Source organism: Rhinatrema bivittatum, chromosome 1, assembly GCF_901001135.1.
Source record: "Rhinatrema bivittatum chromosome 1, aRhiBiv1.1, whole genome shotgun sequence".
NCBI classification, from domain to species: domain Eukaryota; kingdom Metazoa; phylum Chordata; class Amphibia; order Gymnophiona; family Rhinatrematidae; genus Rhinatrema; species Rhinatrema bivittatum.
This window is the reverse complement of record NC_042615.1, coordinates 126,080,390-126,100,495: the sequence shown is the minus strand read 5'-3', so window position 1 is coordinate 126,100,495 and position 20,106 is coordinate 126,080,390. Positions and strand designations below refer to the sequence as shown.

The 20,106-nt window shown below is 45.3% G+C and overlaps 1 protein-coding gene across 1 annotated transcript in view; it reads left to right on the top strand.

Annotated features, from left to right (window-relative positions):
- The first annotated feature begins 9,335 nt into the window (after nt 1–9,335).
- The window catches only part of PCM1 (pericentriolar material 1), a 1,078,029-nt gene continuing 1,067,258 nt past the window's right edge, over nt 9,336–20,106 (top strand). The window contains 1 exon segment of the mRNA XM_029604912.1: nt 9,336–9,523. The gene's annotated coding sequence lies outside the window, so the exon portion shown is untranslated.

Below are 20,106 nucleotides of genomic sequence, written 5' to 3'. Positions count from 1 at the left end.
TCTCCTCCCCCCCTCCCCCCGGTTAATAAGTTAAGTTAATTGGAAAGCACTGTTGCAAATGTTCGTTTTATTTAGCACAGTTGCAATGTTTCTGTTAATTGTGAACCGATGTGAGGTTACTAAACAAATGTTGGTATATAAAAACTGCAAATAAATAAATTAAATTAAATTAAATAAATAAATAATCACAGTCCAGCCCACGGATGATTTCTGGAGCCTTGGGGCTATTTCAAGGGGCCTCCTCTTCCGGTTCCTCGACTTGGCAACGAGTCTTCTTCGCTTCGGAGAGATCTTCTGTGGTACCGTGGTTCCTGTTCCTGCCTCCCGAGTTCTGTCCCCGCTCTAGTTACTTCGGACGGATCTTCTGGCTTCTGACCTTGGACTGGCTTCGGTGACTCTTCTGACTTCTGACCTCGGACTCGCTTTGGTGACTCTTCTGGCTTTTGACCACAGACTGGCTATTGGCGACTCTCTGGCATCTGACCTTGGGCTGACTATCATCACTTCCTCCAGCTGTGGTTCACTGTCTTCACCTAAGAGCAGCCGGCCCCACGCACCCAAGGGCTCAACCTGCGGGGTATGGGGTTGGTATTGGTGAAGCTCCAGCCGGCCCCTGCATCAGTTCAGCCTCGCCTCTCGACAGTAGGGACCTGTGGGGGTTTATCCCACAGGTAGTGCCACCTCAGGCAAGGGGTCCAGATTCTCCTCCGTGAGCATAACATTTAGTTTTAGAAAGAAAGAATAGAGGGGAAGGGGTTGCCTTGCTCTAGAGTGTCTTTGGATTTAGTAGTTCAAAGCTGGGAATTGAAAGGAGCTTATTGCCTGTGTTAATTGGATCAAGATCTGAGCTCTGCATATAGATCACCACAGCTAAGAAATAATCTGCCTTTATTGGAGGAGCTAAACTACAACAGGTAATTTTTTCTGGCTGAATTAAATTGTGGAAATCTTACTTTTGAAGGGGGATAATTTTTATTAATAACGTTTTGTTCTTTTAATTTTTGAAAAAGGGATTTTTTGCATTGCTTTTTTTGTTTCTTAGGCATTTTTTCTACTTAGTTTTAGAAAGGAAGAATAGAAGGAAAGAGCCCCCTCTCCTGCCACTCCAACTCCCACCCACCCCTAACTTCACGTCTAACTTTATAGACTAACCCAGCAATTCTCAACCTGTGTGTCTCCTTCTGCCCCAGTTGCACGTCCCTTCTCCCCAGGGGCAGATCGGCCTGTCATGGGATCGATCATCCCCGGTGGGCCGATGCAATTGGTAGCAGAGTGATGCTGCATGCCGTCACTGGCGGCTAAAGAGCAAAGAGACACTGTGTGTTGCTGTCTGAGGCCAGACTTGCGGCGGCTGAAGAGCAGAGTGACAAATTGCAGGAGGACCTTGTGAGACTGGAAGATTGGGCGTCCAAATGACAGATGAAATTTAATGTGGACAAGGGCAAGGTGATGCATATAGGGAAAAATAACCGTTGCTGCCATTACACGATGTTAAATTCCAGATTAGGAGTTACAACCCAGGAAATAGGTCTAGACATCATAGTGGATAATACATTGAACGTCAGTTAATTGTTCTGTGGCAGTCAAAAAAGCCAACAGAATGTTAGGAATTATTAGGAAGGGAATAGCGAATAAAATGGTGGAAGTCATACTGCCATTGTATCGCTTCATCGTGAGACCGCACTTTGAATACAGTGTGCAGTTCTGGTCGCTGCATCTCAAAAAAGATATAGTTGCACTGGAGAAAATACAGTGAAGGGCGACCAAAATGATAAAGGGGATGGAACGATTCCCCTATGAGGATTAGCCAGCCACTGCTATTACTAGCAACAGTAATGAAGGAGTCTGAACGCTTCAACCTGACAAAGGACTTCATGTACCAGAATTCCCTGCTTCATGACGGGTTTACTTACAGTCTGCAATACAGCTGTAATTAGGACATTGAGAAACTCTCTGTCAGCACATTGCACATTTTCATTTTTTTGGCTTCGCTGTTCTTATTCTCTGATAAGCTTTCACTGCTGTAACCTAGATTAGAACAATGGATGTATTATGTGATGGGCTGTATTACTGCAGACTCGCGAATTCCTTTCCAGAACTGCAAGTCCCAGCAGCCTCTCCTGCAGAACATGGGAGAAGTTTCACGAAAGTTCCAGGGTGTCTAGGGAGGGGGTCAGTAGCCCCTTCAGCCGGAATATGCTTGCTCAGCAATGCTTAGAACGCATGTGTAAAAGATAAGAACTGTAAAGTGCATAAGAGTCTGCTCCTGGAGGGGAGGGGCATGCAGTTGTACTGAGCCTTTGTCTTAGCTGCATCTTGCTGGCAATAAAAGTCTATCTTTACGGATCAGTTGTCTGGGCCTCCTTACTGACTAAAAAGAGACGGTTACATTTGGCGAGCCAGCCAGGAGGTACCGGGGACGCTATTTTAGCCCCCCAGTTGGTCCAGGGGATTTTGTGGCGGAGTGATCCCCCAGACTTGCCTGGTGAGTGGCCACCGCTGAGTTCAGTGATCAGGTATCTGAGGGGGTCATTCCACGGATATCCTCTGAGACCTTTGGGCTGGTGATCCGGGAAGAAGGCTTTCATGACGATCGGAAGAACCCTGCAGGCGAGTATTATGGGAACATGGAAATAAGTAAAGAATAGATAAGGAAATAACCGGTCCATCATCGGCGGACCGAGGGGGCCTTGATCACACCCCACGCAGTGTGCTAGTAGGAATTACGTTCCGAAGACCACGCGCATGTACAAGTAATAAGTAAAGCATATGCTAGTGGGAATAGGTTTCTTGTTGTGTGAAAGAGAGTGAATGGCCTCGCAGTTCTAGGCCGGGCTGACCGCGTCCTAGTCGGGGCGATTGTGACCCTTTGTGTCTGACGGATACGGACCCCTTACCTATCCATCTTCCCTTCCCTCCTTTGTCTGTGATTCTATCCTAATGGGAGGGGGCGGTTCTACTCCATTAAAAATCATGACGGAGCACTATAGCGAAGTGTTCGATAGACATAAATGTACTAAACCCGGAATGATTCAACAATGTACCCATAGGTGGCCCAGTTTGTGTGTAAATTGGCCTCCGGCAGGAACTTTCAATTTCCAAACGGCCACAAGGGTCCAGAATATAGTTATACAAGAAGGGAATCCGGGTTGCCCTGAGGATATACCGTACATAACCGCTTGGATTGCAGTTATTGAAAATCCTCTGTCGTGGGCAAAGAAGCTAGTAGAGGGAGCCGCCCTCGTAATGGTAACTCAAGTACGCAAAATGGGGAACCGGAAGTCCCCAGTGTCTGTCTGTCTGTAAGGTACCTGTAAAAAAAAAAAAAATTCTACTGTGGTAGATCGGTTAGACAAATTTCTTTTTGTGATCAAATGCATTATTTCTTTTGATCTACTCTGGTGATGCAGACTATTTTTACTTAAGGAAAACTTATTAAAAGTGATTGTGAATTATTTATCTGTATATGTGTGCTGAACAGCGGCAGTTAGCTGCTGCTGGGAGCTTGAGAGTTAATTAATTTGGCTGGGCAGAGACTGCTTCTCAGCGGGACAGTTTAACCCCTATAACATTTCTCTGGTACGTTTGGGTTTTCAAATTATTAATTAAGGATTGTAATGTATGTAACTGCTATCTGTGAATTGCAAGCACATGTACCAGGGATTTTTAATTGTTTTAAACCCTAATAAGAAGAGATTTTGGTTTACAGATGCTGCACAAGACTACTATACAACAAATTAATTTACAGTGTTAAGTTAAAATACTGATTTGATTGCTGGAGAATGCATTTACTGGTGTTGAAGTTTAGAACTTGATGGCAGTTAAGGGTTAACGACAGAGATAATTACAGGAGAGAGGAGGGGATCGAGCCAGAGAGAGAAGAGAAAGGAAAAAAAACATTGGGCTAGCCTGGGTGAATGAAAATTGTTTCGTTTGTTTTAACAGAACATTATTGAAAGTTAGTTCATGGTGTGCGTATGTGAATAAAGATAGAATTGTGGTATGTTAATTAAAAGAAAGGAAGATTGTAGCTCCGAGTTTCTGCTGATTAAATTTATTCTCCAAAGTCCTTGCTAAAACTGTCTGTAATCTGACAAAGGATTGCTACTTGCAAAGAAATACCAGAACCAAGGGTCCCTTACAAATCATTTAGTGCCTTATGATGCGGGCTATTTTTAAGACATTTTATAGCAGCAAATTAATTGTTACAGTACAAAGTGGAATGGTGGTGCGTCCCACTGCGTGTCAGTACGTAGTGCGTAGGCATTCAATATGGCTGTGCGTTTCAATGCTGGCGTTGCTAATCAGAAGTTTTTAGTTTTCTCATATCTTCTATCCCAGTGTCCTCCCTATGCTTATCTTTCTATTCTCTAATACCATGTTAATTATTGTTCTTACTTGTCTCCTATATATTATCTGTTATTTAAAAGTTACATTGGAACGCATGATAAAGTATGAACTCTCTTTTGCTGACGCAGTTTATTTTGAAGCTGTCTCTGGGAAAATTAGAGGAGAAATGATTAAGAATGGGACCTTTGTTAAAGCTTTGTTAAATATGCAGAGCATAGCAAGCAGCAAGATAAGACAGCTGCAGTTCTGACTGTGGGAATTACAGGATGCCGTTTGTAAAAAAAAAAAAAACAACAAAAAAAACAAACAAAAAAAACACAGAGAAAACAAAGACTTAATATTACAAATTTTGATTCAGTGGCAGGCGCAAGATAAGGATTATTGGAAGTTGTGGGCAAGAGAAGGGGCCACTATGCAAGATTAGGAACAAGAGCAAATATGAGTCGGCCCAAATGATAAAGTAGTAGCACACACACACACACATATATATATATATATATATATTGCAATTATGTTCTTTTACCACTGGTGGGGGCTGGGCTCTGGCTATTACCATATGTTCTTAGTGTTTGCAATGTAATTGGTACAAGGCTTCCAAGGGTTTGATCATCACTCCTGCACACCTAAAGCGCCCCCCTGGATCCTTGCCTGCAGATCCAGGTTGACTTTATTGAATTAACCCAATGCCAAACTTACAAGTATGAAGGAAGCAATGTTTTGCAGCTTCTCAGCCTCGTCAGAATTGATTTGCCTCCAGGCGCAGGTCACCTATTCAATTTCCAGATGGACTGTGATCTTTTCATCGTATTTTGAGATGTATGGGAACAGGGATCAGGAAGAGAAGAAAAGGGGCCCGTCCCTGCAACCAGGAACTTAATAATAGACCTGACATCCGAAAGAACCTGCAGAAGGCCGAGGGCTTTGAGGGCATGAGCCTCAGCCAGTTAAAAGCTATAGCAGACCAGGTATGTGGAAATAGAGAAGTGGAAGAGAAAAGAGAGAAGCAAGTAGACATATGAAGGAGAAAGTGACTGTTAGCCGCCGCTCTCGAGGACACTCGGGACGGGAAGGAGCCAAGACAATGGCAGACCGCGAAGAGGAGGGGGAACAAGACCCCCCCTTTGGAAAGAATCAGTGTGCGTACTGCAAAAATGAAGGCCATTGGAAGAGAGATTGTGAAGAATGGCAAAAGAAATACGGGAGCCCTGCAGTGAATACTAACGACAAAAATGGACCTGCACCGACACAAAGGGGCCGAGGAGGAAGGAGATTGGACAACCCCCACTGGCAGATGGCGGGGGAGGCGACAAGGAGCATACAGCCTGAAGAGACCGGGAGGGAAGAATCCCCACTGACCCTCTGGTGGAGATCCACGAGGTAACACAACAAAAATCAGGGGCCTGTTGGACTCAGAGGCCAACGATCTGTCATGACTGCACCAATCGGCCCCCCCGACGAAAGAGACTGTTTCTATAGTGGGTGCCTCAGGTCAGGTACTCACTGCCCCTCTGCAGAAAGAATGAACTATACAAGTAGGCGGGACCATGGTATCCCTTATCGTATGAGACCTGCTGTGTAAGCTACAGACCACATTGAGATTTCAACCAACAGGGGAAGTTAAAGCCTCCTTCGGGGACCATCCAGTGATACTCATCTATCCCCTCCAAGAAGAATGGAGACTACATCTTCCCATAGTCGAACGAACCATCAAACATCGATATGAAAACAACACCCCCCTCAACGAAAAACGAAGACAACTGATGGATAGTGTACCCCAAGTATGGTTCGAACAGAACCCGGGAGGAATAGCTATCGACGCTACCCTCATATGGATAGAGATGAAACAGAATGCATAGGTGATTAATCAACCTCAATACCCCATTCCATATATGGCCAGGCAAGGAATCCAGATACATCTGCAAAGACTGTATGATTTGGGTATTCTCAGGCGAATCCGATCTGCTTGGAACACCCCTCTGCTGCCCGTAAAGAAACCCGGTTCTTCTGACTACCGACCTGTACAAGATTTACGGAAAGTGAACAATCAAGTAGCAGATCTAGTAGCCCTCGTACCCAATCCATACTCAATCTTGGCTCAAGTTTCCCCTACATCCAAGTGGTACAGTGTCATTGACCTCAAAGATGCTTTCTTCTCCGTTCCAGTAGCAGAAGAATGCCAGAAGATCTTTGCCTTCACATGGGAAAGTGCACAAACTGGAATCAAGCAGCAGTACACATGGACTCGCTTACCGCAAGGATTTAAGCACTCACCCATGATGTTCGGGGAGCAACTGGCAAAAGACTTGAAGATGTACCAAGTCATGTATGGGCCAGTCATACAGTATGTTGATGATCTTCTGTTGTTTCGTGAAACGTATCACGAATGTGAAGTAGCCACTCTTCACCTGCTAAAGACGTTGTACTCAAAAGGATACCGTGCAAGTAAAAAGAAGGCGCAAATTTGTGAATTGGAAGTAGAATACCTGGGATTCCAGATCCGGGAAGGTACCCGCTGTCTTGGAATATCCCGTACCAGTTCAATACGAGGTCAACCTGTACCCACTTGCAAGAAAGAGCTCCGAGCGTTCCTTGGAGCTGCTGGATATTGTAGACTGTGGATTGCTAACTATGCAGTTATTGCCCAACCCCTGTACGACAAGTTACGAGGAAAAGAATCAGAATCTCATCCCTTCCAGTGGGAAGGACATGAACTAGCAAATCTGCATCAACTGAAAGAAGCCTTGATCTCACCCCCTGCTCTAGGGATTGCCAGATGTAATGAAACCATTTCATCTATACGTCGATGAAAAGAAAGGAATGGCCATTGGGGTATTGACTCAAACTTTTGAATCATAGGAACGACCTGTTGCATATCTGTCAAAAGGAATGGACAATGTTGCAAAAGGATGGCCTGGTTGCCTTCAAAGCATTGCTGCTGCATGCTTACTGATACCCGAAGCTGTTAAGCTAACATTTGGACAGACTTTACAAGTAACAACTCCTCTTACTATTCAAGGACTACCAGAGACCCATGGACCAAAATGGATGACTAATTCACGTCTCGTCAAGTATTAAGCCTTACTGTGTGAAACACCTGACCTTCAAATACAGGACAGCAAAAACTTGAACCCGGCCACTCTTATGCCGGCACCTGAACCAGTTGCCCATGATTGTGAAGAAGTCATGACTACAATACATTCCAGTAGACCAGACCTGAGGGATCAACCCTGGCAGGGAGCTTGGACTTTATTCACTGATGGGAACAGCCAAATCATTCATGAGATACGTTCTGCTGGATATGCTGTTGTATCCGAAGATGAAATCATTGAGGCTCAACCTTTTCCCCCAGGAACGTCTGCACAAAAAGCTTAACTAATTGCTCTTACTCGAGCTCTGCAGTTGGCAGAAGGAAAACTGTAAATATCTATACAGACTCTAAATATGCCTTCCTTACAATTCAAGTGCATGGAGCATTATAGAGGGAAAACAACTGAACAATCAAGCTTCAGGCAGTCCTGGAGCTCATCACCAACGACTGCTCTCGCTCTTAAACTCTGGGCAAAAGAAAATACCAAAATTATGACTGCAGTGTACCAGAATAGATTGGTTTTAGATTACCCTCTGGCCCAGGAAGGAGGGTTTGTGGAACATTTAACCTCTCCAATTGTTGTTTACAGGTAGATGACCAAAACAAGGTTATCCAAGACATCACTGATCGCATGGTCAAGATGGCACACGTCCCTGTCCAGCAGTGGAATAGTGCATGGGACTGGACCAATGGATTCCGTGGTTGGTTTTCCATGATCGATGGATTTAAGAGCTTGTTTGTTATCCCAGCCAGTTTAATTCTGTTTTGTCTTTTAGGACCCTGAATTATTCCTTTCTTGCTCAAACCGCCTTCGTCAGGTGACTGAAGGACATTGCTGAACGCAAAACAGCCACGCAGCTTCTGTCACTGTACATGTATTCCTCTGAGCCTATAGAACCTGTTTAACCATCCTCATGTTTTATCCTGGGCCATCTTCCCATACATGACAAGTTCGGGCTACAAAGGGGGGTGGAGCCAATAGGGCCCATCCGTCTCAAACCCGTGAAGAAACCATCGGACTGTTTGGGAAATTAGGGCCCCCTGAGAACTCAAATTGCTAATTTTTCTTGTTTCTGTTTCTTTCAGCTCCACAGTTGCATTGTGATGGTGTGATACTTTTCATAAAGAATGATAAGTATCAAAGGGGGGAATGAAGGAGTCTGAACGCTTCAACCTGACAAAGGACTTCATGTACCAGAATTCCCTGCTTCATGACGGGTTTACTTACAGTCTGCAATACAGCTGTAATTAGGACATTGAGAAACTCTCTGTCAGCACATTGCACATTTTCATTTTTTTGGCTTCGCTGTTCTTATTCTCTGATAAGCTTTCACTGCTGTAACCTAGATTAGAACAATGGATGTATTATGTGATGGGCTGTATTACTGCAGACTCGCGAATTCCTTTCCAGAACTGCAAGTCCCAGCAGCCTCTCCTGCAGAACATGGGAGAAGTTTCACGAAAGTTCCAGGGTGTCTAGGGAGGGGGTCAGTAGCCCCTTCAGCCGGAATATGCTTGCTCAGCAATGCTTAGAACGCATGTGTAAAAGATAAGAACTGTAAAGTGCATAAGAGTCTGCTCCTGGAGGGGAGGGGCATGCAGTTGTACTGAGCCTTTGTCTTAGCTGCATCTTGCTGGCAATAAAAGTCTATCTTTACGGATCAGTTGTCTGGGCCTCCTTACTGACTAAAAAGAGACGGTTACAGTAACATGGAATAGACTTCGTTTTTGGGTAAAAAAAATCCTTATTAAATAAGGTGGACACCTAGAAGTCAGCTGGCAGCAGAATTATTTGTTAAAAGCCGGGATCGAGGGCGCTTCTATCGCGAATTATTACGAGAGGTCAAACATAGCCGTACCAGACCAAAAGTCACGTGGTTTTCACGCGATCTACCTCACTGCCGAAAGGCTCCGGGCCGCTGATGGTTGCCATGGTAACACTGTCCCCCTGCGCGCGCTGCCGTCGACCTCTTCAGTTCAGTAACAGAACAAATATGGCGGTTGGGGAGGCGGTTGGAGCTGCATAGGTATAAACTGTGACCGTTCCGAAGCTTAACTTCATATTCTGGCCGACGTGTATAGAAGGTAAGAACGGGAATACCTTAGCTGGGGAGAGAGTTGCTGTCTTTTTTAGTCCTATGGGGCCTGATCGTTGCTTTCTCCATGGGGTTTGAGGCCCAAGCCTGGACTGTGGGGCTGGGGATACCTCGGCTTTTCTTATAACCCAATATTATATTTTTTGTTTTTTCCCTTTTAACTTTTTCTATAGGTCAGCGCTGGTTTATCCCTTTCCTCTCTTTTTCTGTTGTCTACCCACTCCTTTGCTGGCCGTGTAAAGTTTTCCGGCGCCTCGCGCTCTTTGTATCTCTTTCGCTGGTTCCGCTGCGTGTTGCACCGGATCAGGCCGGGTGAGCAGCGGTTTTTCCTTTTTGCAGGTTCCGCATTGGATGCAACGGTTATTGGAGCTGCTGCGTTGGGAAGAGCGCAACTGTCTTCTCCCTTGATTCCGCTCTTGTTGGTATAGTAATTAGGTGAGGGTGATGCCCTGTTGAAAGCGTCCTGTGCGATAGAGAGGGAGGGTTTGTTGTGTTTCTAGGCAGTAGGGAGCATCTAGCTCGTGTGTTGCTTCCAGTTTTTGGCGGTTGAAGGGGCCTTTTTGCCGCCGGGCAGGAGCGGGCTTTGAGCGCGGGATATTTGCTGCTGTCTCCTTCCTACTTCTCTGCTAGTCCTTGCCGCTGACACGGAATGAGAGCTGCAGCTTCCGAACTCTTCTCTGGTTTTCCCTTTATTCTATTGGCGGGGAACTGCTGTCCTAAAATCGAAAGGCGCACAAACTGTGCGGGACTCCATTGTTGACTTCTGAATTAGATTTTTTAAAGGTAGACCCATGTCTTACTGCTTATGCATTTTTTTTTCATTTTACTTGAATGTTTATTATTGCTAAGACAACATGATCCGTCAAAGTTTGGCGAGTCGTACTTTTATTTCTGCATTGGATTTCAGTAATGCCCTTTTTCATTTTTCCTCATAGTTGTAGTCTTCCTTTTTCTCTTTTTATTAAAAAAACAAAACATCCAATTGCCTTGTTTTTTAATATACTTTTTATTGCTGTCTGAATCTTCATTAGCTTTCCTTTTGTTTTACTTTAGGGTTTTTTTTGTGTGTGTGTTTTTATCATGCATTTCAGTTTTCTGCTTCGTTTTTCTTTCAATTAGGTTTCTCAGCTATATCCTCACCAGGCTGTCTTTAGGCATGCTTTTCGAACTGCTAGTAATTTATCGTTTTTCTCCAAAAGCCTACAATACTTTACCAGTTACAGTATGATTTGCTCACACTTGATTTTTAGCTTATCTTTCAGTTGCATAATTGACTAAAACTATTTTAACTACATTGTTTTATAACATGCCTTTACTGACAGATCGATACTGTAACGTGCGGTTGAAGATTTCCCGTCTGTAACACGCTGTGGGCGCACAATTCGGACGCGTAAGGCGATCCTGCGATACAGTTTCCAGTTTCTCGCGTCCTTAGTGCTTCTTAAAACAGACACATAACCCTTTCCGCATCCAGCATGTATATGATATGTAAATGAACAAATTAGCTGTTTAATGAAGGAATTAGCTATTCCCCTCCGATACTGTGACGCGCGCTCAGATTATTTCCTTAGTAACCCGCTATTTTGCCGCGGCCTTAACATGTTAGTTTACCGCCTACCCTCTACTAGGTGTTAGTGTGGTGTTCGAACAGCTACATAGCGGAATGTACCGTGGATGACCTATCTATATATATGTATATTTGCAGCGTAAAGTGTAAAAAAAAACAAAAATATGTATAAATACCTGTCACTTTCCTGTCACTTTCCGAATCCCCCAGGTGTGCGGTCATCCAGGCGGCGGCAGGGGGCGGGTGGGCGCGCGTTCGATCAAGGCGGCGGTGGGAGCCGGCGGGCGGGTGGGTGCGCGTTCGAACAAGGCGGCGGTGTGGGTCGGCGGGCGGGTGTTGGATCCAGGCCGCAGGCGGGTGGGCGCCCGTTCATCCAGGCGGCGCTGGGGGGCGGGTGGGCGCACGTTGGTTTCAGGCAGGCGGGTGGGCGCCCGTTCATCCGGGCGGCGGCGGCGGCGGGAGCTGGCGGGCGGGCGCGCGTTCGAACAAGGCGGCGGTGTGGGCTGGCGGGCGGGTGGGCGTGCATTCATCCAGGCGGAGGGAGCCGGCGGCGAAAGCGGTCTCCGGCAGCCCCCGCTGGCAGTGAATGAATGCGCGCCTGGGCGACCCGTGCGATTTCGGCGCTCAAGGCAGTCACATGCCGTGACGTCAGGTGTCGTGACGTCACGCCTTGAGCGCCGAAGTCGCACAGGCGCGCATTCATTCACTGCCGGCGGGGGCTGCCGGAGGCTGCTTTCGCCGCCGGCTCCTCCGCCTGGATGAATGCACACCCGACGGCCCACACCGCCGCCTTGTTCGAACGCGCGCCCGCCCGCACGCCGGCTCCCGCCGCCGCCGCCGCCACCCGGATGAACGGGTGCCCACCCGCCCGCTGGCTCCCACCACCGCCTTGATCGAACGTGTGCCCACCCGCCCGCCGGCTCCCGCCGCCGCCTGGATCACCGCACGCCTGGGGGATTCGGAAAGTGACAGGTATTTATACATATTTTTGGTTTTTTACACTTCCTGGTGCCTGTCATTTCAATTGACAGGTACCAGCGCACCCAGGTTACTGTATAGGCGCTGTATTAAGCGCCTATACAGTAAAATGGGTTGCGCGGGCCTAACCCTTCGCCTAACGCTTCACAGACACGGCATGCATTTGCATGCAATTAGAAGAGAGTATCGAGCGCTAGGTGAAGAGAACTGTGCGTGCTGGGAATGAGGGTGCGCCTGGCAATGCCGCACTCTTTCAAACGCGGCATAACTGTATCGACCTGTAAGTGAGTTGGTGTTTTCTTTCTCTTTGCTGCATTTTGATGATTTTTAAAGTTTAGTTTACTTGAAGGTCTTATATCTGAAGGCCAATTTTTAGCTTCCCCACAGTACAAGTCGATTTTCGAAGGGATACTTCTCCCCTCTTCCACCCCTTTCCTCCTTAATTTCTCTTTTGAAAATAGACAATGGTTGGTGCTGCAGAATGCAGTGAGTGAGTATCCTGCGTACTTTGCAAGTGCAAATACAAAGTATACAGGTTAAGTGGGTGAATAGCTCGCATTGGGGTTTTAAAATGAAATCCGATGCTTACTTTCTCCAGCCTACTACCAGCACAGCTGTTTATTCCCATGAGAAGAAGTAGGTGTACTGTCAGAAGGTACATACTTTTACCCACAGAGGGTTGATTGCAATTTTTCAAATGGACCTTCTCTGCAGCTAAATAGTTGTTCTATAGAGGATCCATTTGAAAAATGCCTCTCTATTTGTATTTTTATATTATTGCAATTTTCCCTGGGAAAAGACTTAACACTAAATTCACAAGTATTCGAAATAGTATGCACACAAGTTAGTTTATTGTTGGAAGTCATTGTATCTATACTGTACTTGGATGGAATGAACACGTATGTTCATTACTTATTGAGTTGGGAAGCATAAATACTGTGTATTAGTTCAGTTTCTTTCTCAATCTCTTGGGAATACTTTATTTGTATTAGGGGTTCTAAATTCTCAATCATGCACTTTGTAGAGTATTTTCAGGTAGGCTTTGGCTATTAGTAGGTCACTAAGTAACTGTAACTATAGAGACTGTAAACATGGGGGCTGACATAAGCTCTGTTATGAATGTATTGAAATTTTGATGCATAGTTTAACGCAGGCACTAAAAACAATTTAGCTCCTGATGTGATAAGCAAATAGTATACTAATGCAGGGGTGAGCAAACTTTTTGATCCTGGGGGGAGCATCCATGCAACTTGTTGGGGGGCGGGCCGGGCCCTCCCTCCCTAAGTTGGGTTATATTAATTTGTCTGTGTGTGTGTGTGTGTGTCAGTTTCTCTCCAACCAATTAGCTGATGAACCATTTGCCAAATAGGCAGTCATGTTGCCAGGCAGAAGCTCAAAATTCCAGTTTTGATTCTCTTCAGATTGCTGATATTAACAATCGATACACACAGACACAAAGAGGCATATACACCACATCCAGACAGGCACCTCACAGTAACAGCATCACAAACTCCTTCCACTGCCAGACATATTGTAAAAAAGACACTTAAAATCTAAACTGCAAACTTATCATAACATAACAGTAACACCAAGAACTCAAACACTGTGAAGGCAGCACAGTAAATATTACATTGAGTCCTAGAATACCAATACAGCTTCTACTGGGGAAATGAAACAAACCTGATTGCTATAGATCTCTACACATACTATACTGCTAGCAAAATCTCTCTCCTTGGTCATGCACACAGAGCAGAGACAGATCCTCATCAATACAGAATAAAGGATCACAAATTAGAACCAGCAATATGCAGACAAAAACTGAAATGGAAACTCCAAGAAACCAGACTTTGTCTACAGTGTAACATTGACAAAGCCACCATTGCTCATAAAACAATAAAATCAAGGAATATAAATCCTCAATTTATAATAGTAGAATCATACTAATAAATATTTCAGAACTACTGACAAGTAGAATATCTATTAAAGTCATATACATTTTTTTTTAAATTTCCCAAGCACCAATAAAATGTTTCAAAAGACCACACATATCAAAGTAACACCCAATAATTAAAATTGAGGGTAAAATTGCCCCTGCTGTCCATACCTGGGAATCTTAATTCCAGTCACCTTGAGATTGTAGAGGACTAGGGGACACCCAAACTTTATGCTCGCTCACACACACACTTGCATGTTCATTCTCTCACACACACATATATATGATCTCATACATACCCAAACACTCATAGACAGGCTCTAAGTCCCTCTCCTCCTCCATATACATAAAAGATTTTATTCCCCCAGATTCTCTCATACACACACAGGCCCTCACCTATACAGACCTCCAGGCAGGCACCCATTCATTCTCACACGTGTATGCAATCAGACCCACCCCAGACAGGCATCCATGCTCACACAGAACCCCAGGCAATGACTCCCTCTCACACACGCAGACAGACCCTCAGGCAGGCACACACTCGTTCTCTCTCTCTCTCTCTCGCACGCACACACGCCACTCATTCTCTACTCCTGGGGGGGGGGATTCTGCGCGCACATTTTCTGAATTTTGCAAAATTCTGCATGTATATTTTTCAAAATAACACTATTTTTTTGCAAATTCTTTTGCATTTCAGTGCAATCCAGTCCCTGGCAACTTGATACTACTGGCAGAAGAGCCAATTGCTGCTGCTGGCAGATGAGCCAAGCTGGCAGGGACCGCTGCAGTTGTTGCTAACCTCTCCACCTGAGTATCCATGCTCACTGTCTCTCTTACATGTTATTAGACATATGCTTTCTCTCACATGCCATCTGTCACACATGTTCTGTCTCCCCACCTATAACTCTCTCTCACACATACACACTCCCCCCCCCCCCCCCCCCCCCCCCCCGCACATGTAGACACCTACCCACTGACTCAAAACAAACACAAGGGCTCAAACGTACACTCACAGGGCCAGGGCCTGGGTCTCTTCTTTAGCCCCTTCTTTCTCTTTCTTTCCCCTTATCTCTTTCTCTGTCCCCCCTTCCCTTCTCTCTCTTCCTCTTCTCCTTGCTTGCTTACCTCGAGCTGCCATGCTGCGATGCAATGCCCCCACTCTCTGTGCACCACCTGACTTCCCCTCCTTTCTCTCTCTCCCTCTTCCCCCTCCCTCTTCTCCCTCCCTCTTCTCCTCCTTGCTTGCTTACCTCGAGCTGCTGGTGCTGTGCTGTGTTGCCCCCACTCTCTGTGCGCCACCTGACTTCCCCTCCCTTCTCTCTCTCCTTCTTTCTCTCTACCTCTTCTCCTTGCTGCTTGCTTCTCGAGCCGCCAGTGCTGTGCTGCAATGCGATGCGCCACCTGACGTCGCTGTCCCGGATTGGCCGCTGTCCGTGCGCAGCATGCTTCCGGTTCTTTTTTTATCCATTTCTGGCGAGGGCAGCGAGAGAGGATATGCGTGGTGGCGCTAAAATCTGTGGGAACTGTGGCAAGGGAAGAAATCTGCAAGGTGAGGGAGGAATTCTGCATTCCGCAGTAGCAGAGAATTCCCCCAGGAGTAGTGTGTGTGTGGGTGTGTCCCTCTCTCCCTCACTCACAAACATGGAAGGCTGGCAGCCTCTCATTCCTGCTGCTGCCATGTGGCTGTTGGGGAGTAGCTGACCGCTCATCAAGCCTGTTCTGCTGCCACCTCCTCTGTGCAGGCTCTGTGATATAAAAAAAATTGGCAGGGCTAGCATTTTCTCCATGCTCTTGTGCATCATGTGTTGAGCATAGAGAAAGTGCTACTCTTGCGAGTTCTAATACTTTGGGCCTACACAGACAGGGTGTTCTTCTCTACTGAGCCGCTGGTGGGATGAGATCCACTAGTGGATGCACTGCCTTTCTCTCTGTTTTTTGGCCTCTAGTGGGACTGGGTCCACCGGCAGCTGCATGCACCTTCCACAGCTGTACAACATTTGCGGTCCCCTGAATGCTCGCTCATGGCCCCCCCTCCCCTCTGTGCAACCCTGTGCTAATGCATCAGGATTTTAAAATATGTGCATATTTGATATGCACTTGGTACAGGCTGAACATATAATTTGAGGAGTGAGAAGGAATCTCTTGAACATGCTTTAGGTGACAAATTGTGCCCGTAAAGCATATTTATGTGCAGAAAACATGCTCTGTGTGTGCAAAGCATGTCTGTGTTTTGGTTTTTTTTTTTTTTTTCTGTGCATAAATCCTGAGTAAAGGTCTTGGCACCAGAACTCCTACTTCTGTCCAAAGACTAACATAAGCGTTGAAAACTTTACTCTGGGAATAAAATTTCCAGTCCTAAGAAAACATGAGTTAACTCAGCACACCTCTCTTTATTGAGGGGTAATAGCCTTCCTGCTTCAGGAGTGCAATTTGCATGTAAAAAGTGTGTACACAATTGCAGGTAAAATAGTGCACTTTGCTGTAAACACCTTATTAAATTTGGCCTAGAGGTGTAACCTAGTGGTAAGAGCAGTGGGCTATGAACCAGGGTGCCAGGGTTTGAATCCCACTATTGTACCTTATGACTTTGACAGCCACCTCTCCTGTGAACACGACACCTCCGATGTGCTAGGAATGCACATTTGTCCCTAGTACCTCCGTTTTAGTGCGGCGACTCATTTAAATATTTGTGGGCACATGTTAGGAAAGAGGGCATTCATCACTGAGTGCCCATTTTCCATGCTCATTTATTGGATCTGCATAAATATGAGCCTCTGGTTTTTATCCTGCTTCTTCAGGCCAATTTTTGTGTTTTGCTGAGGTTGCTGAAGACTGATAGTTAAGTGCCCCTTGCTCTGGGTGTCTAAATTGTGTGACCATAATTCTTTTTTAATCAAGGCAATATACACTTATTTTCTCGTCGATAGGGCTGAATTAGCCATGCTGTCTGGGAGGTCAGTAGGCGGAGTTTTCTCAGTTAGTATAGAGTGTTTTGTTTTTTTTTTAATTATTTATTTATTGAGTTTTTCAAAAATATTCAGAACACAACGTTCAAGATTTAGACAACAGGTTTCAGAATATGTACTATATAGTGAAAATTGATAACAAACAAAACAATTTCCCCAAATGTCATATTTATAGGAAATTGGGAGATCCAAGATGTAAATCAAGCAGTAATACAAGGAAATACAAACAATTGTAATTTATGTAATGTTTCAAGATTAACCGGCGCCTTTACATTAGACTTCCTAGCCCTTGGAAATTATTCAGAGCGGGAGACAAGGTATGCTCGCAGTTGTTCTGGTTCTCTGAATATATATCGTGAATTCTGATAGGTGATCAAACAATAACATGGGTATCTAAGCATATACTTAGCTCCTCTTGCAAGGACTTCTTCCCTCATGGCAATAAACTTTTTTCCTTTTCTCCTGGGTGTTTTTAGTTATATCCGGAAATATCTTTAATGGATATCCATAAAATTTTAAATTCTGATTGCGAAAAAAAGTTCTCAAAATTAAGTCTCTATCAGATGAAGTTGCAAATTGAATAAAAAGAGTAGCTCTTTCTTCCACAATTAACTCATGTGATTTTTCTAATATGGATATTAGATCAAACGAAAGATTTTCCTTTTGGTCTTGTTCTGAATTTTTCCCTTTATCAATCTGAGGCAAGTAATATATTCTGACAATCGTTGGAATTGCTTGCTCAGGTATTTTAAGGAGATTCTGTAAATAGCTCTTAAAAAGTTCTCAGTGGGATAACAACCTGAGCTTAGGAAAATTCAATATTCTTATGTTTCTTCTTAGGTAATTTTCAAGAATTTCCATTTTTGCCATCTGTATGTTTTCAGATTTAATCAAGTTCCCTTGAATTTTTTCTAATTCTATTACCTTTGTTCAGTTCCCTTAACTGAAGTTTCCAAATTTCCAACTCTGTTTTCTATAATTTGATGTTTCTCAATACTTTCTTTCACCATTGAAGTTAGAGGTAATCGATTTCTCCATGGATGTTAAAGCTTTCATAATTTCTGCTAATGTTACATTATTTGGATTAAATTCAGGAGCTCCACATACAACACGGATTCCCTCATCACCCTCTCTTTTCCAAGGGCTCACCTCTCTCTCCTCGGCTCGATGCTGTGCTAGGTCTGGTCGGCCCCTGGAGCCTGCTGTCTTCGGGCTCTCCGAAGGAGATAGACCTCCGTCCCTCCTTCTCTGGGTGTCGTCCTCCCTAGCAGTACTTTCCTGCAGCAGAGCAGATGTAATCTGCTCAGAAATCATCTTCCTGAGCAGGGGATCCGGTGTAGAAGGCGCGCCTGGGCTCAACGATGTCTGATTGGCCAGGGGGCTCGGTGTCTGCTCTCCGCCGAAACCGCCAGCGGCCCCTCCCTCAGGCTGTGCTTGCACCAGTCCGGCGAAGACCTCCTCGATCCGGGGCTGCCTTGTAATCGAAATCGGAGTCTATTTTCTCTTATTATGTATAACAATTTTTATTGCTTTTCCAAATATAACATCAAAATACAAACCAGCAAGTTGAATACCTTGTTCCTTAAGCAGTCAACCGCACCAAGCAATACTAAGTAACAAAGTTAATACAACCATACCCAACCACGCTCCCCCCCCCCAACAGCGTGTCCTATAGCTTACACTTTAGGGCTAGTGCCAGGCCACCGCAGTAAAAGGTCCTAGGCTCAACTAAAACGAAGGAGGCTAGTCATTTATAATCCAACTACGCACTCTTTGCGGTAAAGTCTGTAAATAAGGGTCCCAAACTTGAAGAAAAGCCCACCGTGCCTTTGGTGAGGTCCGGGCAGACAACTGTTCCATCTGCATCAAGCGGTGAAAATGATTTCTCCATGCCCAAAAGGAGGGGCCCGTCGGTTCCTTCCACTGCAGCAGGATCAGTTTTTTGCCTATATAACAAGCTTTCACAAACAGGCGACGATGCCCCACTTCCCAGATACGTAACATAGGGTTACAGTCAAATAGGATCAAGAGGGGGGAAACAGACAAAGAAATCCCCAATATATTGGCTAGGTAGGATACCACCCGCCTCCAAAATTTCTGTATGACCGAACAGCCCCAAAACATATGAGAAACGGTTCAGACTACCTGATTGCACTTCTCACATGCCGCCTTCGGTATCAAGGTGGATTGAAATGCCACCAGGGGAGAGATATACACCCTCCAAAGAAATTTATATTGCATTTCTTTATAATAGGAGTTCGAGGAAACCTGGGCTATACGCTGGAAGCTGGCCTGAAGTTGAACATCTGTGACTCGGAATATACCTTCTGCATTCCAACGTTCAGCTAATACCGCACAGGGATTTTGGTACGTCGCTACTCGCAGGTTTTGATAATAATGCGAGAGTGACGGTACTTTTGGTTGCTCCAACCGAAAAAAATCAGCAACCACCTGGAGTCCCCTAGGTAATAGACTATCTTTTGGCAAGGACTTCACATAATGGGATATATGCAAATATAGAAAGATTGCGCAGGCCATATAGTTGGGACATCCGCTCAGGAGTCCTAAGATGTCCCGCTGCATCAAAAACGTGACCCACCTGGATAACTCCCTTTTTCGCCCACTCCCTAAACACCGCAGAAGAAGAACCCGGGGAAAAATCTAAGTTACCTTGCAATGGTAAGAGGTAAGCACAACCTTGAGGTAACTCCACCACCTTCAGGAACTGGGACCAGGCATAGTGCACCGGGGACACCAAGCCTGCTAAAAGGTCAGGGAGCTGTAGTTTCGCCCACGATGCCTGTAGGACAAAGCGCTGGTCACTGGATCCAAAAATTGTTCGTTCAGCCTCCAAATTAAAGTAAAAACCTTCCCCCAGTAATCATTCACGCACCATTCGGAGATTACTAGCTAAGTTATATTGACGCAAATCAGGAACATTCAGACCCCCCCTTCCCCATTTACTCTGCAGCCGGGAAAGTGCGATCCTGGATTTCTTCCCCCTCCAGAAAACCAAACTCATCCCTCTAGCTGTCTGTGATCGGTTGCCTTAAGGCGAAGAGTTAAATTCTGAAAAACATACAGCCATTGAGGCAAAATAACCATCTTAAACAATTGGATGCGACCCC